The 19,601-nt window shown below is 43.8% G+C and overlaps 1 protein-coding gene and 1 pseudogene across 1 annotated transcript in view; one reads left to right on the forward strand and one right to left on the reverse strand.

The window, feature by feature from the left end:
* Nucleotides 1-19,601, forward strand: part of STRIP1 (striatin interacting protein 1) — a 614,942-nt gene that overhangs the window by 40,021 nt on the left and 555,320 nt on the right. The gene's annotated exons all lie outside the window — the stretch shown is intronic.
* LOC141130827 (U2 spliceosomal RNA) lies at nt 5,350-5,434 on the reverse strand (annotated as a pseudogene).

Below are 19,601 nucleotides of genomic sequence, written 5' to 3' on the forward strand. Positions count from 1 at the left end.
ATATATATATATATATATATATATATAATATATTTATTTGGGCAATGATTGTAAAGGGGATATCTGGGCTGGATATGGTTGTCTATCCTTAGATACAAATATATTACATCTTAATGTGCCCTCTGAATTCATTATCTGTTTGCCCTTGTAAGTACTCACTAATGTCAATATTTCAAGAGCTTTTATATTACGACTATTTCACCTGCTGTAGCAGTACAGCATAGTATTACGGAGTCGAATCCCTTTATATACTGTATACGCTGCAGCCTCCTTATCAGCATGGGGACGCGCAGTAAAAACTAAGTTAAAATCCAGTATGAGTTCCATCTTATATAAAGGGGTTACATGTTGATATTATATATTATTAATTTTCTTTGAGCTCTAATGTTCTTATTTTTAATTTAACTTCCGTGGTTACACATCTGAGTATTTCCTGTTTACATTTACGATCCGCCTCCGTATGCGGTTCACAACGATTGCCATATTGAGGCTTGGTATCCCTCTGCGCATGACCAGTTGTGAGATTGGTCATTGCCAAAATGAGGCTTGGTTGCGATTGTTTTTTATAAAAGGTGATGGTTCATTGCGTCGCCCGTGCCCCTTTGAAGACGTCACGTATGACGAAACGTGTAGGGCGTGGCTACGCAGTGCTTGCCATCACGTACACCATGTAATTTGCACGGGCGTTTAGCTTTTTATTCATGCCGGCTTTTAAAACGTTTTTTACTTTTGAATTTTGTATATGACCATTGGTCGATTGAGGCAATAAACTCCTTTATAAATACTACACTATTGGAGTTTTTTATTCCCTCTTTTTCCTTCCATTTACGGATCCTGTGAGGAGTGAGTCTCCCTCCTGACGCTGAAGCATTGGAAACATCTCCCACTGTGTGCGGCGCTTATGAGTGGACCCAAGCACCGGTATCTATCTGTCTCCGCAGAGGGCTATATCTGCAGGCCTGTATGACCTTGCTATATAGGAGGTCCAACGCGTCCGGTAAGAGTACATCTTTAACAACTTTTTCGGAACTACTGGTGGTTTGGAAGTGTCCTCTAATCCTCCCACTTTTCTCTTTTCACTTTATGTGATGCACCAAAATTACTGTTCAATTTTTTTTTTTTGCGATTTCCTTTTGCGATTTTGTTTTCCACGAACTGATGAATTCGCTTTTCGTGCGATTTGGATTTCAACTGGAAACTCATATCTTATCTGCATTTTTTGATTGAACTATTCTACACTCTTTATTTGCACTTTCCTTCACGGAGATGTATTGTACATGCAATTAGTTGTATAATCACGCTGCACTGTTAACACAATTTTATATACTGTGGTTTATAGTGTTTTTTTTTTTTTTTAGAGAAGTTTATCTGCAATCTAAACTTAAAACCTAATTAATGTATATGGTATATTTATGCAAGCGCACATTTTTTTGATATATATGTTATTTACACTTCACCGATATTTAAAGGGGTTGTAAAGGTAAAAATTTTTTCACCTTAATGCATTCTATGCATTAAGGTGAAAAAACTTCTGACAGAACCGCCGCCCCCAGCCCCCCCGTTTTACTTACCTGACGCCTCGAAAGTCAGCTTCGCGTTCCCGACATCTGTTCCTCCGCTCACCCTGGCCGCTGATTGGCTGCAGTGGATGGATTGAAAGCAGCGCAGCCATTGGCTCGCGCTGCTGTCAATCACATCCGATGACGCGGCGCGCCGGGGGGCGGGGCCGAGTGATACAGCGAGCGGCTATAGCCGCCGGCTGTATCACGGGAGCGCGCCCGCAAGCACTCACCACCGTGCGAGGGAGCTCGCATTAAGGTGGTGAATGCTTGCGGGGAGGAGCTGAAACAGCCGCCGAGGGACCCCAGAAGACGAGGTTCGGGGCCACTCTGTGCAGAACGAGCTGCACAGTGAAGGTAAGTATAACATGTTTGTTATTTTAAAAAAAAAAAAAAAACACCTTTACAAACACTTTAAGGTAATTTGTTGCAGCTGCAGCCCTATGTTTTTTTTTCTTTGCTCATTAGCGCAGGTTTTTTTCTGTTGTTCTTTCCTTTGTTTAAATAAGGGAGCTACATGATCACCCCTAATTAAGTGTAATTTAAAACCAGGTGCTACCCACCCTTCAACCAAGTAACCATGTGATAGACATAAACAGACCTTTTTAAAAAAAATTCCTCTGAAGTGATGTGCCGCTTATACATACAAATAACATAATATCATTTCTAAGTCCCTTTGAATATGATAGAAACAAAAGTAATGAATAAGAAGATTTGACATCATAAAATGATGCCTAAAGAGATCCCAAAAGTACAGTGTCTATTACAATGATAGTTGAATTTAGAAGGCTATAGCTGTACATGGGATAAGTGTCTCACTGTACTATGAGTATAGGTATATACATTATGGTATGTAGGGAAGTAAGGTGTGGATACCGTATGTGCACATATCCACACTATCTACTCACTACTCCATTTCGATATACATATTGTGCTGTCTATGTCTCGATGAGTTGATCAATCAAATGTCATTGCGGGATATAAATATATTCATCATCTATGTGCAGAATCGCACACAGGGCACCACATAGTAAATCAACACTAAAGAAATGTGTATCTCCCATACTTAACCCCTTGATTGAAGTTCTGACTAGACAGAGAAAGGAAGCCAGTCTCTCAGACACATGTATGTGTGTTTAACCCACCTCAGTCCCTCATATATGCCCCGATCTTATTCAAAACCTCGTTTTGTTCAATTCAAGACGCAGATGGGCACATAAATGGATTTCAACTAATGTGAGAAGCGTGCTGCAAGTGAAAGCACAGGCACATACATCATATTGCCAAAAGATCATTATATAAATAGAGGGTTACACACATACATATACCCTGTAGACTAAGCCCTTTAACCGCTTCAATACCGGGACAATTCTGACACTTTGCTCCTACATGTAAAAATACAATGGCGGTTGTTGCAACTTTTTATCTCACACAGTATTTGTGCAGGAATTTTTCGAACGCATTTTTTTGGGGAAAAAACTGTTTTGTGTTTAAAAAAAAAAAACAAAACAGTAAAGTTAGCCCAATGTTTTTACATTTTGTGAAAGTTACGCCGAGTAAATAGATACGTAACATGTCACGCTTCAAAGTTGCACACGCTCGTGGAATGGCGCCAATGTTCGGTACTTAAAAATCCCCATAAGCGACGCTTGAAATTTTTTTACTGGTTACATGTTTTGAGTTACAGAGGAGGTCTATGGCCAAAATTATTGCTCTCGCTCCAACGTTCGTGGCAATATCTCACATGTATGGTTTGAACACCGTTTTCATATGTGGGCGGGACTTACGTATGCGTTCGCTTCTGCGTGCGAGCACACGGGGACAGCGGCGCTTTAAAAATTTTTTTTTTTTTTTTTTATTTATTTTGACACTTTTTTTGAAAAAAAAAAAAAAAAAAAATTGATCACTTTTATTCCTATTACAAGGAATGTAGACATCCCTTGTAATAGCAATATGACATGTCAGGTGCTCTTAATAGTGAGATATGGGGTCAATAAGACCCCATATCTCACCACTAGGCTGGGAAGCCTGAAATAAAAAAAAAATAAATAAAACCGAAGCGGCGCCGTTTTTTTGAATGGAGAGGCCGGGCGTGACGTCATAACATCGCGCCTGGCCTCCAACGATCATAGAGACTCCAGGGACCATCTGGTCCGCCGGAAATCTCTATGATCTACATCCGGCGCCGGCGGATCTACTCTCCACCTCACCGATCGTAACGGTGAGTCGGAGCAAGCACCGGAGGGCGGCGGGAGGGGGGGGACGTCCCCTCTCGCCTCCCATAGGAACGATCAAGCGGCGGAACGGCCGCTATGATCATTCCTATGGTGTAGAGATTCGCCGGCTGAAACCGGCAACATCTGAATGATGTCTGTAACTACAGGCATCATTCAGATATACCTGCTCAAAGCCCAGGACCGTCATATGACGTCCGTGGGATTGAAGTGGTTAATATATGTGTAAAGTATGGAATGTGTATATTCTACCTATATAATTCACATTCTATTATCCATTCCAAACCACTAGTAGCGAAGAGCACCAGGTGTGTGCGGTGTTATCCATCACACACATATGTTCCTCACCAGCTGGATAGTTCCAGTTGAAATAAATCGCCCATTGCAATGTATGGGTGAATGCATATTCAATCTTCACAGAGAGGGGAGCGTCCAGCTGCATACAGAGCACGCACTGATTTTTTTTTTTTATTGAAAGCCTATGGCGTGCAAAACACACCCCAAAAACTTCACCCGGTGCATAAAAAATGTGCACACACATAAAGAGTGCTCACAAAAAAGTGCCACGGGTACACAGACGTGCCAATTCCCTGATCCCCCGGGGCGTTAGGCTCCTGCGGGGACAAAGGTACTTACAATGGTCTATCTGGCCGAAACCAGACAGACCCCGTTCTCTGGAGGGCCTGCCGAGACAGGACCCACCCAAGTACTAGGTGGGGCTCCCCCGAAGGGAGACCCCATGAGAGAGGGCGAACTAAGCCAAAAGGCCATGTCCACCCCTTCCCAAGACTTTCAGGGCTGGCCCGAGGACCCGCATCCTTACTCGTCACACAGTGAGACAAACGTGACATAAACAAGACGTGACCAGACTACATAGGTTTAAAATAAATAAAAAGTGGGGGAAAGGGATAGTGGAGGAGAGTGAGAAGAAGTGGCCATTGTGTAACACAATGACCAGGCCCTCCGGCCAGGAATAAAAAAATTCCTCTGGTCCTAGCCAAAAGGCCCGGCCCAAGAGGCAGGTGCTTAAAAAGCGTGTTATGGTGCAGTGACCTTGGTGCCCAAAATCAAAGTGTCTGCCACACACAGTGATTCTATGGCACCCCTGGCCTGCCACTCCAGGGGCACTACTCCATAGGCTTTCAAGTTCAACCCCGACCCACAGCCCAGACCACAGCAGCCCCCACCACAGGCAGAAAGGCATGGAGATCCAGAAGCTTGGTGAGAGCCCTTTACCATCAGGCTCCACCGTCGCTCCCATCACTCCTACCTAATTACATTTGGGAAATACTAGCCACTCCCCCCCCCCTCAAAGGGGTAGTAAGCGTTCTCTCCCGAATAACTGTCCGTAGCTAGAGCTACCACAATCCAGGCCAGAAGGCCAGGGACCCGACCCTCCGGCCAGACCCATGTGCAGCACCCATCCTCACCAGGAGGTCCTTTCTAGACTGGTTGGGTAGGCCCACTGAAGCCCCCATGGGCAACAGGTGATGACTTTCCCTCAACCGTCTGTCCAGGTCCAATTACACCATCGGATTTGCATGCGCCCTTCCCACTATTGGTCGGGTCAACATCGCCTCCTCTGGAAACTGATAAGAACAGATACTACACTTGATCTTAGCCAAAAGGCCGAGAAGGCAGAGCACGCACTGATACCCGAATGGATTCCAATGCATGCAATGTGCAACTATAGACGCCCCGATCTCCTGCGATTCGATTGTAAGCAAAGGATTGTAAGATTATGGGGTGTCCAGACAGAATCTACACATTATTGGATAGCTATATACTGGCGGACTGACGTATACAGATAGATGCTGACATTTCACCTATGTATGCCAACCATTCCTCCCACCGAGGCATTTAACTTTCACCACCAATAATGCATAGAGTGTCATCAAAAATGTATATGCATTTTTTTAGAGAGTATCAATAGTTTAGCTAATCCCCCATCTGCTTTTCCTGTTCTACAGCCACTTAATCTGCTCGAAAGGGCCCATATTTGTGTGATCACTATTGTAGACATGTGCCCATCAATACACAGATAGTGTTGTACAATCCTGGATAGATCGATAAAATTGCTAGATCTACGCAGCTATTCCTTAATTAGGAGAATAGGGGTAAAGCCACCATTGATAGAGTGCAGAGATTAAAGACAGAGAACAGTAAAAAAGGCATTTTTTTTAGAGAATATCAATAGTTTAGCTAATCCCCCATCTGCTTTTCCTGTTCTACAGCCACTTAATCTGCTCGAAAGGGCACATATTTGTGTGATCACTATTGTAGACATGTGCCCATCAATACACAGATAGTGTTGTACAATCCTGGATAGATCGATAAAATTGCTAGATCTACGCAGCTATTCCTTAATTAGGAGAATAGGGGTAAAGCCACCATTGATAGAGTGCAGAGATTAAAGACAGAGAACAGTAAAAAAGGCAAAGAGATAAACAAAGAGTACTGTGATGAGAGGGGGCTGTAGTTTAATGAATTCCTAAAGAAAGCACTGTAAGGACATATCTATATTTAAACCCCCTAGGGGTCATTGAATTCAATAAGAAGATCCATTTGGCCTCTTTTTGCAATAGCATTTTATCCCAGTCTCAAGTTTGTGGATAATCATACATTTGAGACCCGTTGGTTTGGCTCCATGGTGGTCTCTAAAGTGAATTGCTACCGGAGATTTGTCATCCTTGGTACATATGCTGGAGATATGTTCGCCCAGTCTTTTTCTAAACTCTCTTATTGTTTTCCCTAAGTAAATCTTCCTGCAGGGACAAATAATTTGGTAAAGGACATACATTGTGGAACAATTCACAAATGTTTTTATCTTGAATTCTTGTTTTCCAGTGGAATCCCTAAATGTGTTAGTTTTCATAACGAATTTGCATACCGAGCAATGCCCACAGGCATGCATCCCTTCCATTTGTGGGATGAACAATAAACTAGATTGACTTTTAACTGTATTCTTCTAAGTGTACTCACTATGAACCAACGCATCACCTATTGTAGGAGCTCGTTTTGCTATCAGATTAGGACGGGGCCCTAAAATATCCTTTCATTTATTGTCAAGCATAAGCAAATGCCAATGCCTGCTTAGTAGATTTTTCAAATGATTCCAGTGGGTACCATATGTAGTCACCAGTCCTATTCTCTCTTGTGAAGTTCTGTTGGTTTTTTCCTCATCTTGCTCTAGTCTCAAAATGGTTTCCCTCCGCTTTCTCTGCGCTTTAAATTTGGCTTGTTTGATAATGGAGTTGGGGTATCCCCTTCCAATTTTTTACCACCCATTTTTTACCACCCATTTTTTCTTTGACTGACTGACTGCAGATACCATGGCTAGCCATTGAGCTGTTTGTGTCTGGGAACAGCGTGAATATCTAAAGCATTTGCATTATCACACTGTCCCTTCAGGAACTGTATGGTTCAGCCTGCCATTTCAGGTAGTAGGGGGTTTCATAGGTGCTATAGGGGTGTGCTATCTGTTGGGGTAGGGAGGAACCTCCCCCACTTGCAGGCTTCCTTGCTTTTCTCAGAGGGATTATATACTGTTTACAGGGAGGGTACAGATAGATTGGTGGGATCCCCTACCAGTATTCCCACCATATCTGTCTTTTAGGGGTGGTTTTGTACTATTTCTTCTGTGTTCAGCTTTGCATAGCTTAATAAACTTTTTTGTAGTTTACTCTGTTTGGTGTGCCTTGGTCATTTAGTTTTTTATTTTAATTTTTTTTCCTTTTCATATATAATTTTTTGATCACACCCCCTTTAATATATGTGGTGAGTACTACTATATTCCTATCTTGTGACGGATACACATGATTGGTGACATTTAAACTCCAAATATGTGCGTCTACCTCGTGTGTTGTTGCTTGGCACACAACACACTTTTTACAGAGGCCAATAGCCAACTAAATTGTGAAAAAAGGATGGACGGACACGTGGATTGATAATATTGGGGCAGTTTTACTTTGTAGGGAAGGAACTCCTCTAAAAGTGACCTTGGCTTGTTCTAGTAGTAAAGGGCCCAAGGCTCGGTCACTCCTTTGGATGTTCCAATGCTTGTTGATATTGGCTCTAATCTCTCTATGTTGGGCTGAGAAAGAAGTTCGTATCGACCATTTGAAGGAATCATCGGTCTCATGTTGGGGTTTGTCAGCCAGTAAGGAACACCTATCCTAGCACCCTGACGTGTGGGGATGGGTGGATGGTTGTGCCATTTCTCTTGACAGACAAGTCAGGGGAAGAGGCACATGGGGGAGGAAATATTATAAGCTCGGTTTTGGACAAGTTGAGCTTGAGGAAGTGGTGTGACATCCATACAGATATTTTGGTTAGTAAGTTAGTGATGCGTGAGGAGACTGATGAAGTGAGTTGAGGGGTGGAGAGATAGATTTGTGTGTCGTCAGCGTAGAAATGATATTGAAAGCTGTGAGAGGCTATCAGCTGACCCAGGGAAGAGGTGTAGATTGAAAATAAGAGGTCCAAGAACAGAACCTTGGGGGGACCCCGGCGGAGAAGGGAAGAGGAGTGGAGGAAGTAGAATTGTAAGTGACACTGAAGGTACGTTGGGATAGGTAGGATGAGAGCCACTGAAGAGCACAGTCACGGAGACTGAGGGAGTAAAGTTTTTTTGAGCAGAAGGGGGTGGTCAACCGTGTCAAAGGCAGCTGAAAGGTCCAGAAGTAGGAATACAGAATAGTGTCTGTTGGTTTTTGAAGTTAGTAGGTCATTTGTGAGTTTTAAAAGAGTAGTTTCTGCTGATTGTTGAGGGCGAAATCCAGATTGAAGGGGATAAGCAATCACGTAAAGAGAGCTCGTCTGAATACCAGTTCAGGATGAGGTTTAACATATTTGGCTAATGTTTTTTCCTCTGTGAGGAGGTGCCAGTGCTTTGGATATGATAGATTGTAGTTGTTTTTCATTGGCTGAAAATTTAGTAATTTAATTTAACTGTAGGTTTGGTTTCTAAAGTCTTAGATTTGAATAAAAGTGACGATCTAGATTTGACTTGAGCCTTCTTATAGGCTTTCTTAAGGAGTGACCTAGAGTAACCATGGGCTAGTAGACGTTGCTGTAATTGATTTACCTTATCATAAAAGTCCTCCTCCCGAGTGCAATTCCTACGAAGCCGAAGATGTTGGGTGTAGGGCATACTTCTCACCAATGGCACTGGGTGAGTGCTAGTTGCGTGCAACAGAATGTTGCCTGCGCTTGGATTACGAAAGAGGTTTGTGGTGAGATGGCCTTGATCGCCCCCTAGTGTTAACCCCTTCCCTGCCAGTGAAATTTTTACAGTAATCCGTGCATCGCTGTATAAATGCCATTGGTCCCAAAAATGTGTCAGAAGTGTCCGATGTGTCTGGCATTATGTCGTAGTCCTGATAAAAATCGCAGATTGCCGCCATTACCAGTAAAAAAAATAAAAATACTATAAATATATCCCCTATTTTGTAGACGCTATAACTTTTGCGCAAACCAATCAATATATGCTTATTGCGTTTTTTTTTTTTTATACCAAAAATATGTAGAAGAATACATATCGGCCTAAACTGAGAAAAAAATTAGTTTAAAAAAAAAAGGGGATATTTATTATAGCAAAAAGTACAAAATTATTGTTTTTTTTGTTTTTTTCAAAATTGTCACTTTTTTTGTTTATAGCGCAAAAAATAAAAAACGCAGAGGTGATCAAATAGCACCAAAAGAAAGCTCTATCTGTGGGAAAAAAAAGGCGTCAATTTTGTTTGGATGCAGCGTCGCACGACCGCGCAATTGTCAGTTAAAGCAACGCAGTGCCAAATCGCAAAAAATGGCCCGGTCATTTAGCAGCCAAATCTTCCGTGGCTGAAGTGGTTAAAACATCAATGCACATTTTCTGATATTGGTCATGTGTAAACAAATTTCGCGCTGCCCCCAAAAATTAGCAGCTGACACGCCAAATTAGATAAATGGGAAACATAAACACAAACAAAAAGTGTAGTGCTAAGGAGTGATGTGCTAAAGACAATATTGGCTATAAGCCCAAATGGCACTAAAAAAAACTCAAAAAATGAAATTTTGTTTGACAAACATATATGTATATAGAGTAAATCAATAAAAATCCACACAGATAGTAGTGCAAAAAACTCAATGTGTATATAGTCCCAATCTATATGGTTGAAGATGTGAACTCTTCACTGAAAAACTCCAATGTGGGAAATTACTTCCAAAAGCTGGGATATGTGATTGTGAAGAAACCACCACCATATGAAGAGGAGGCTTACCAGTTTGTTTGGACACGCCAGAACATATGTTCTGTGTGCCAAACAGGCTTGTATTAAGGTGAATGGACTCTGGAGCAGTCAGTATCCTAGGACGGGGATTCTTGATTCTCAGCCAGGTGGAAACATATGGACAATGACATCCCATGCCGACCAATACTCAGAAATCCACAGATGTATAAAGGATAACAGAGGAGGAAACAAAAGGGGACCACATAGTGTAATTCTGTAAATAAAAATGAAATTTTAATAAAAATGGAAACACTCACATGATTGAAGATAAAACAGCGCTTGTATAGAATCAATTAGCAGCAGTGGAGACCTTCCTGTCTTCGTTGAGATTTCCCAGGTCAGTGCTGGCCAAATTGCTACATTACCGCGACAGGCTGTATTACGCTGTCCGCGAGAGCGAGCTAATATTAAGTTCAATGGAGTCAGAGTGTCATTTTATCCTGACTTCTCTGCTGAGGTACAGAGAAGTAGAGCTAAGTTCAGTGATGTGAAGAAACGCCTGAGGGCCCTGCAATTACCATACGCCACGCTCTACCCAGCGAAACTGCGAGTGACGGCTGATGGGCATGCGCAATTCTTTGAGTCTGCTAGAAATGCGGCTGCCTGGCTGGATCACAACGAACAGGCCTTGCGCCACCACAGAGCAGATGCAGAAAGTGACTGACCTGGACAACACATTGGTAACAAAACCCATGATTATATGCCTGGTTACCACACTCTTTCTGTTGAAGTGCAGACGTTCTAACTTTTTTTTCTTGTTTTTTTTGCTTCTTTTAAAACCCTTCATCATATCTGGCTCCTCTTCCTTTACTTGTTTGCCGGGGGACACTACATGTCTTTCAGTGCGAGGAAACGAACTGTGACTTTTTATTCAACTACCCCATATAACTCTTTTGTTCAATTTGAAATGCATGAACAACCAGTTGGCCTACTACTAGGCCGTGTTGCAGTAACAGGATTTGCCCTGTTGGCAAAGCTAATCTGGATGACCTTACTTCTTAGTTCTCCACTGGCACTTACTAAAGTAAGAGTTTTAAGCCGGACATGGAACTACCTAATCACAACTGCACTAGTGTTTGTTGGCACCATTGTGCCCTGTTGTTTTATAGCATAATCTATCCTACAATCCAAGAAACTTCTCTTCATTGATCGCCTGGTACCCTGATAACAAAGAAGTCCACCATCACCTAATTTACCTTGCCCCTTGTGGATTTTTTATATGGAGGTCGCTTAATAACCCCACCCAGATACTGACTTTGCCCTCGAAATGGCGGGTTCCTCTGTGATCTCCTGGAATGTCAGGGGCATGAACTTCCCCCTTAAGCGCACTATGATATTTTCATGTTTAAAGTTTTATCCTGCTGTCTTGTGTCTACAGGAAACGCATTTGACATCTGAGACTCAAAGTTGCTTGAAATATACATGAATACGTTGGACGTATCACTCCACCCACACCTCCTTTTCCCGGGGTGTGAGTGTGGTGGTACACAGGTCCCTGGATTATCAGGAGTATGCGGCCAAAATAGACCCAGAGGGAAGGTTTGTGTTTTTGCATTGTCGTATTGGCATTCTGAAATGTGTTTTGCCTTGTGTCTACATACCTCCCCCATTTGACGCTCGGGTGCTCTGGCTCCTCCTGGAATTTTTGGAGGGGAAACCGGACCTCCTGATGTTGCTAGTGGGGGACTTTAATAGTTGGCTTGATCTGGACAAACACCCGTCCCCTCACTTTTTCCTCACAGGGCAACTCCTATGGCTAGATTGTTACAGGAGGTGGGCTGGTTAGATATATGGAGACACTGAAACCCTACAGCTAAACAATTCTCCTGTTTCTCGAAAACACATGGGTCACTATCTAGGATAGACCTAGCAGTAGGAAACTCAGCTATGCTCCCCTCAGTTTCGGATATTTCCTACAAATCTTGATGCGTATCTGATCACTCTTATATGGTGATAAACCTTATTGTAACTCAACTATCTGCACTCCCAAAAGCACCCTGGAAATGTAACGCCTTTTGGCTGCAGCTATTTACTTCCCCCGAGGAACTAGAGGGGAGCATCCAGAAGTTTTTTTAGTTATCAGCCGGACTCCTTGTCCATACTCACTGAATTGGAGGCATGTAAAACTTATCTTAGATAAGAAATTAGTAATGAGGTTGCCAAGGTCAAAAAACATTCTTAGGCTCTACGGGAAACATTCGAATTACAGGTCCGCTCTTTGGAGGCAAAATACGTCTCCTAGCTAGAATAGCTAACTCCAAACAGAAGTCTCCAGTAATTGGAACCATAAACACTGCTGGAGGGCGGCTGGTACATTCCCCAGATCTGATACTACTGGCAGATTTTTACGAAACACTATACCGTCCGACCTCGGAGTATAGTTCTGGGGAATTGTCTAGTTATCTGGATGAGATTGTTTTCCCGACCCTCTCAACCTCTCAGAGAGAGGATCTGGACTCCCCATTAACTTTGGAGGAGTTACAGGCAGCGGTGGCAGAGTTTCCTAATTGTAAAGCTCCAGGGGGAGATGGCATCCCCATGGAGATCTACAAACACTATTCTTAGATAATACCCAAGTTACAAGAGGTTTTTAAAGCTGTAAGGGAGCAAAATATCCTACCATCCTCTATGTCTAAGGCCCACATTGTGCTAATCCTAAAACCAGGTAAGGATCCAGTGGACCCGGCCTCATACAGATCAATTTCGATACTACAATCGGATATAAAAATCTTGGCAAAAGTCCTAGCTCTAAGGTTAAACAGGGCAATTACCTCAATCATACATCCTGATCAGGCCGGATTTATGCCCAACAAATCCATGGCAATAAACCTTAGATTATTTCTTAATAATGCAATCTCAGGTTAACAATACGGGTAAGAGGGCTCTTCTGTCACTTGATGCTATGAAAGCCTTTGACGGTGTGGAGTGGCCACATCTTTGGGAGGTAATGAAACTATTCGGTTTTGGTGAAATGTACATCTCCTGGGTGCGTCTGCTGTATCATTGCCCCCAGGTGATCATTAGAGTGGCAGGCAGAATGTCGCTATCTTTCGCTTTAGGCCGGGGCACGTGGCAGGGGTGCCCTCTGTCCCCCCTGCTGTTTGCCCTGACAATAGAACTATTGGCGATCCAGATCAGAGATCACAAGGATATCACTGGCTTCTGCTATGGAGATAAGAAAAAGTGATGCTCTATGCTGACAATACACAGATTCTACTGGGCGATATAGATCAATCCCTGAGTAAAACAATGGATACGGTGGTTCGTTTTGAGGAGTTCTCAGGCTTAAAAATAAACTGGACCAAATCGGCCCTAATGCCACTAGACGACATACAAATACAAAATGGAGAGCGAGTGGGAGATATCCCTATAGCCACCTCCTTTAGATATCTAGGGATACAGGTATCGCCGATAATCAGGGAATATGGCCAGCTAAATATTTCCCCGCTATTGGTCAGATTTCGCTCACGAGTTAAGACTTGGAATGCTCTGTTTGTCAATTGCGGGCAAGGTGGATCTAGTTAAAATGATTCTTGTGCCCCAACTGCTATATATATTACACAATTCCCCAGTAGTGATCCCACTAAAGACCTTTATGGTGAATACCATTTTTCGTGAGCTGATATGGAAAAACCGACCCCCTAGGATAAAATTATAACATCTTCAACGTCCCAAAGACGAGGGTGGTCTTGCTTTTGCCGAATCCATGGCTTTACTGCAACACCTGATGGGTACCATGGTCCTGGAGGGAGACCCAGCAGATAGAATCCCCAGTGCTTCAGAAAACATTATGCTCCATATAGTAGGTGGAAAATCTGTTCCAACTGCCCTTGAGGCATTAGCTTTCGGAAAACCTAAAAAAAGCTTCCCCACATATACTGTACCCTAATACAGAAGGCATGGAACAAAACCAAGTATTTACAGGGGCGACAGCTATTAGTGAGTTTAGCCCCATATGGGCGAATGACTCCTAGTGATGGTAAATTGCGGCCTTTTGACACTCTGAGGGAGACTTATAGGCTGCCAGCACATATGCATTTCTACTATATGCAACTCAGACATGCATTCATAGCCCAATCAAAAGCCTCTGAGTGGCATGTGGACTCGACTCCCCTCCTCCTTCAGCTTAAGACAGCAGATACTTCTAATGGATTTATTTCCCAGAGCTATAGCACATTGCTACATAAATACCTCACAAAACACCCGCTGACAGTGAAAAGAAAATGGGAGATGGATGTAGGACCCCTGGATGAGGATCAGTGGGAGGAAGCACTACAGTCAGTTTCCATATGTTCCCTGAATGTGACACACAGGCTGACACAACTGTATACACTCCTGAGAGTATATTATACGCCCCACAAATTGCATAGTATGGGACTGTTACCCACACCCACATGTACTAGATGTAAAAGGGACCACGGGGATCTGATACACATGCTCTGGCGCTGCCCCTATCTACATGTATATTGGAGGGGGGTGACAGCTACTCTTGGTGCAGTGTTTCGGGTGTCAATCCCTTTGGACCCTAGACACTGCATTTTGAACTTACTAGATGAACTGGAATGAGAAGTACTCACCAGGGCCCTATTTATGGCTCGCAAGCTGATAATGCTGCATTGGAGGTCTGAATCACTTCCCTCGGTTAAGGAATGGATTACTGCACTAGGCAATGTACTGAGAATGGAAAAAAATCATATACCAGCATAGGGGATGCTCAAAAAAAATTTGAAAAGCTATGGGAGCCATGGCCGGGTACCCCTGGGCTTGCCCCGGACGACCTAGTCATGGACAGACTTTTGAGACTTAATATTGGCTAAATACATTATACATTCTGAATTACAGTATCTCTGGATTGAGGAGGGTGGGTTGTGCTGCCATAGACAGTTGGTGGGGGGTGCTGTGGAATCTGACCAAGAATGCATAATGTTTGGTGATGGGGACTATATCAAAATGTAAAATGTTATGTTTTCATTATTTAAGGAAATGTACTCATTTGCTATGTATGCCTTACCTGAGGATCTTTGGACTGTATAGGTTCGTTTATCAATAAAAATCCCTGGGTGAGCATGGGAGCATATCCAAAAAGCACACCCTATAGAGACTAAGTAATAATGCATATTAGTCATACTTTTCAGCCGGCGATTCTCTTTCATGCAGAAGTGCTCCGAGTGGCAAATTAGCCACTCAAACACTTCTGCGGGTGACAGAAAGGGGTTCCACCCCCTCCCGCCGCCTCTCCTGGGCTCTACTGTCCCATCGCGGAGGCTGGGAGATGCGGCGATGGCTGCCCTGTACAGAGTGAAAGGAACTGACTTTGTTCACCTCTCTCTCTAACCCCGGAAATTGGAAGCGTCAAATAGTTTGTCACTGCCCCTTTGTTTACCTGCCTACCAGCAGCCAGGAAAGCAGCCGATCAGACCGATCTATGCATGATCATCTGCATGGGAGGCCAGAGGAGAGAATTGGGGTCTACTATCACACCACATGTGAGGTATTGTCATGAAGGTCAGAGCGAGAGCAATAATTCTAGCACCAGCCCCCCTGTGCAGCTCCAAACTGGTAATCTGTAAAGGCATTTAAAGCGTCGCCTATGGAGAATTTTAAGCACCGTAGTTTGCTGCCGTTCCACGTGCAGACGCAATTTTAAAGCGTGACATGTTGGGTATCTATTTACTCAGCGTAACATCATCTTTCACATTATACAAAAAAATTGGGCTAACTTTAGGGTTTTGTTTTTTAATTCATGAAAGTGTATTTTTTTTCCAAAAAAAAAAAAAGTGTTTGAAAAACCGCTGCGCAAATACCTGTAGTGATCGGGTATATTAATATATACTGGGTGATATGATATAGAGTGGGTATGATAATTAATATTTAGGTATTATTATAATGATGATGTAAGTACTCTTCCGCAGCAACCCAATTCTTCCAGAGAGATGCACTTTATTGACTTCCAACACAGAACAAAGTCCAAAGTCCACAGATGACAAAGAAATCCGACAGAGGAAATATAATTCAGAAACCCATCTCCTAGGTCTGTGTCTTCCCAGCCATACACAGACAAGCCTCACTTCATACACAGACAAGCCTCACTCGCAAACCTATAGACTGAATGCTGTGTTATATTCACTAAATATTGAATGGCTGAGCACTTTGATTGGCCGTTTCAATTTAGGACTTTGATTAGCTTTAGTCTTTCAAACAGACAACAACCCCCAGCCGTGAACAGCCGTGAACCACCCCAATTTGCACTCTCGCATATCAACATCAACAAGTCCCCTTTAGATATGTGTAATTATATTAACAGATACCACCTGAATACCCTTTGAGATGTTCAAATAGACTTGCATAAGATTAACACATCAAAGAGTCTTCAGCTGTTAAAATTCAGTTGGACAAATCAACCATTCTGTCATTGTCATTCTGGCCTGGTCAACATTGACTGCATGTGTACATACACACAACAATGTCCCACATAAATCGGTGAACATATTACAACAATACCGTGTGACAAAAAAATTCCAACAACCACCATTTTATTCTATAGGGTCTCTGCTTAAAAAATATATGTTTGGGGGTCTAAGTAATTTTTGTAGCAAAAAAAATAGATTTTTACATGTAGAAGCGAAGTGTCAGAAATGGCCTAGATGGCAAGTGGTTAAAATATATATTCAAATTGACCAGAGACTTATGAGAAAGGAGAGACTGGGACTTCTATGCAGTAATGGTGGCATGTGTTTTTTCTTTTTTTTTTTTTCTGTCCGTTTTGCTCCTAAGGTGCCAAGAGTTTCTGGATTCTGACACTCCTGAACTTATGCAGGTGGATGCTATTAACCACTTGCCGACCGCCACACGACGATGTACGTTGGCAGAATGGCACGGGCAGGTATAAGGACTTACCTGTACGACCTTGCCTGCCCGCGGGCGGGGGGTCCGATCCCCCCCCCCGGTGCCTGCGGCGGTCGGATTCTCGTCAGGGGCGATCAAAGGTGAGGGGGAGGCCACTCATTCGTGGCCCCCCCCTCGCGATCGCTCTTGGCGAATGAAATGCTTCCTCGGCTTCTGTATAGTAAACAGAAGCGGAGGAAGTGATGTCATCTCTCATCGGCTCGGTATTTTCCTTTCCGGCGCCGAGGAGAGAAGACATCGATGTGAGTGCACAACACACACACAGAGTAGAACACGCCAGGCATACTGTACACCCCCCATCACCCCCTGATCACCCCCCCCCGGTCACACTGACACCAAACAGTTTTTTTTCTTTTCTTTCTGATTACTGCATTGGTGTCAGTTTGTGGCAGTTAGTGTTAGCCCCCTTTAGGTCTAGGGTACCCCCCCAATAAAGTTTTAACCCCTTGATCACCCCCCGTCACCAGTGTCACTAAGCGATCCTTTTTCTGATCGTTGTATTAGTGTCACTGGTGATGCTAGTTACGGAGGTAAATATATAGGTTCGCTGTCAGCGTTTTATAGCGTCAGGGACCCCCATATACTACCTAATAAAGGTTTCAACCCCTTGATTGCCCCCTAGTTAACCCTTTCACCAGTGATCACCGTATAACTGTTACGGGTGACGCTGGTTAGTTAGTTTATTTTTTATAGTGTCAGGGCACCCACCGTTTATTGCCGAATAAAGGTTTAGCCCCCTGATCGCCCGGCGGTGATATAAGTTAGGTTTTAGGGTCAGATAGGGTCTGCGTTGCCCCAGGCAGTGTCAGGTTAGTGGCAGTAGCGCTAACACCCGCGCACGCAGCATACACCTCCCTTAGTGGTATAGTATCTGAACGGATCAATATCTGATCCGATCAGATCTATACTAGCGTCCCCAGCAGTTTAGGGTTCCCAAAAACGCAGTGTTAGCGGGATCAGCCCAGATACCTGCTAGCACCTGCGTTTTGCCCCTCCGCCCGGCCCAGCCCACCCAAGTGCAGTATCGATCGATCACTGTCACTTACAAAACACTAAACGCATAACTGCAGGGTTCGCAGAGTCAGGCCTGATCCCTGAGATCACTAACAGTTTTTTTGGTAGCGTTTTGGTGAACTGGCAAGCACCAGCGAACTGGCAAGCTGAGCTCCGCCAGCGGTGACACTTATTCTCTTATCCTGACCTCAGCTAACGAGGCTCTTATACCGGCATCGCACTACTGACCTCCCGGTACACAGCGGAACAATGTCCCCGCCACGCAGAATGGCAGAAGCAGCTAGTAAGCTGGCTCAATTCCACCATCAGGATAGACAGTCACAGGCCCAAGATGGCGGCTCCTCGTCGTCCTCATCTGCAGCACACGCTGCTGACAAAACCGAGATCCTGGAGGCTATTGCTGCTTGCCAAACTTCCTCTACTATCAGGATAGAGGAGATAAAGATAGACATATCTTTACTCGGAGAGGACATGCAGCAGCTGAGGGACAGAGTGGGGGAGTTGGAGCAGCGTCTGGGATGGGTGGAGGATGCTATCCCCCCACTACAGGAGTCATTGCCTCATCGCGCAACTACAGCAGAAGCAAGAAGATCTCGAGAATCGCATGCGGAGGAACAATCTGCAATTCATAGGGCTTCCTGAGGGCACGGAAGGTGATAATCCAGCTACCTTTCTAGAAGACCTATTGATTAATAACTATGGGAGAGAGGCCTTCTCACAATCATTTGTGGTGGAACGGGCACACCGGATGCCTGCAAAAAAGCCACTGCAGGGTGCACCTCCTCGAGTGTTCATTGCCAAATTCCTTAATTATAAGGATCGAGACGCCATCCTCTGCCTGTCAAAAGAAAAAGGCAATATACCTCTACACAATCACCAGATTATGGCCTTCCCTGACTTCTCTGCAGAGGTACAGAGGCAACGCAGTCAGTTTACCGATATCAAGCGATGATAACAAGCGATTTTTGGTTTCAGTTATTTTCCCTGGATAGTGTGATTCCCCCTCTCATAACATTGAATATATAACTGCCCATATCTCATCGATACCCCCTGCTGTGGGACTTTTTTTTTAAATGAATTTATTTTTTTGCATTAATGCTGCTGGCGGACTCCAAACCACCCTGTGGTTGATTTTTTTTTTTTCTCTACTGCAGCGCGTGACCGGTTGATTGCCGGTGTCTCGCGGGGTGCAGTGTTTTCCCAGAAGATTTTTGCTTTCACGCTCCTAGAAGATTATTGGAGTAAGTACCCCCCTCAGATGGTCTTATCACTTATGTTCTAAGTAAGCTGCCCCAGCCGGGATCCCATTGCGTGGGGTCACCGAGCTGGCGTTCCTCAAGATACAATTACAAGTTGGGTACTGTTTGGAATTCATGCTTGCACGAGTTGGGGTGTGTGCAGAGCTGGGAGGGTTAGGGTTGTGTTACTGTTACTACTACAGTCTCGGGTGTCTATTACATATTTTATTTGCATGAATATGACCATTGGTATGCTGATCTCTAGAGGTTTATTGTGTTCTGAATATACTTAGGTGAATCACAAGAACATTTTATAATTGCTGTGTGTGTGAGCCTACCCGGCTCAATCACCGTAACATACTGGGCTCATGGCGAGGCTAA

The sequence above is a fragment of the Aquarana catesbeiana genome, linkage group LG02 (genome assembly GCF_042186555.1).
Source record: "Aquarana catesbeiana isolate 2022-GZ linkage group LG02, ASM4218655v1, whole genome shotgun sequence".
Classification (NCBI taxonomy): Eukaryota; Metazoa; Chordata; class Amphibia; order Anura; family Ranidae; genus Aquarana; species Aquarana catesbeiana.